The sequence below is a fragment of the Myotis davidii genome, unplaced genomic scaffold, assembly GCF_000327345.1.
Source record: "Myotis davidii unplaced genomic scaffold, ASM32734v1 scaffold2070, whole genome shotgun sequence".
NCBI classification, from domain to species: Eukaryota; Metazoa; Chordata; class Mammalia; order Chiroptera; family Vespertilionidae; genus Myotis; species Myotis davidii.
The window spans coordinates 40,013-41,289 of NW_006281656.1; the positions used below are offsets into that span (position 1 = coordinate 40,013).

The following is a 1,277-nucleotide window of genomic DNA, read 5'->3' on the forward strand; positions in this document are numbered from 1 at the left end:
CCCATTTTTTGATTGGATTATTTATCTTCCTTTTATTAAGTTGTATGAGTTCCCTGTAAATGTTGGAGATTAAACCCTTATTGGAGATAACATTGGCAAATATATTCTCCCATGCAGTGGGCTCTCTTGTTGATGGTTTCTTTTGCTGTGCAGAAGCTTTTTATTTTGATGTAGTCCCATTTGTTTATTTTCTCCTTAGTTTCCATTGCCCTAGGAGCAGTTATTGGTCAAGATATTGCTACAGCAAATGTCTGCTATTTTGCTGCCTATAGATTCTTCTAAGATTTTTATGGTTCCCTGTCTTATGTTTAAGTTCTTTATCCATTATGGTGTAAGTTGATGGTTTAGTTTCATTTTTTTGCATTTATCTGTCCAATTTTCCCAACACCATTTATTAAAGAGACTGTCTTGACTCCATTGTATGCTCTTGCCTCCTTTGTCAAATATTAATTCAGCATAATGTCTTGGGTTGAACTCTTGGTTCTCTGCTCTGTTTTATTGGTCTATATGTCTGTTCTTGTGCTGGTACCAGATAGTTTTGAGCACTATGGCTTTGTATTATAGCTTTATATCTGGTACTGTGATCCATCCAACTTTGTTCTTCTTTCTCAGGATTAATGCAGCTATTGGGATCTTTTTTTATTCCATACTAGAGGCCCAGCGCTCAATTGAAATCACATGCGATTGTCTCCACTCCAGACCTCACCTGCGCGCATAACAGTTTTACTGTTACCTTAAAAATCACTAAATTGTGATAAGTACTTATTTTCTAGAAAGCAACCTAATAAATATATTTATATTTTAGGAGGAATACATTTCCTTGCCTCAGATGAAGCCCAGAACAATGGCCTCATTGATGCTTTCGGGGCCCTTACATCAGGAAACATTGTATGCTCTTGCCTCCTTTGTCAAATATTAATTCAGCATAATGTCTTGGGTTGAACTCTTGGTTCTCTGCTCTGTTTTATTGGTCTATATGTCTGTTCTTGTGCTGGTACCAGATAGTTTTGAGCACTATGGCTTTGTATTATAGCTTTATATCTGGTACTGTGATCCATCCAACTTTGTTCTTCTTTCTCAGGATTAATGCAGCTATTGGGATCTTTTTTTATTCCATACTAGAGGCCCAGCGCTCAATTGAAATCACATGCGAGGAGGCACCCCATGGGCCTCAGCGGGAGTCAGGCCAGACTGCTGCAGCCCCCGCAGGCAGCCCGGACCCACGCCTGACTAGCGCCATGGGCTGCCAGGACCCACGCCTGATTCCCCCCCAAACC

General features: G+C 40.2%; 1 protein-coding gene across 1 annotated transcript in view; it reads left to right on the forward strand.

The window, feature by feature from the left end:
* The window catches only part of LOC102753900 (calcium-activated chloride channel regulator 4), a gene marked incomplete at its 3' end in the record, with an annotated part of 33,743 nt that overhangs the window by 25,092 nt on the left and 7,374 nt on the right, over nt 1–1,277 (forward strand). The gene's annotated exons all lie outside the window — the stretch shown is intronic.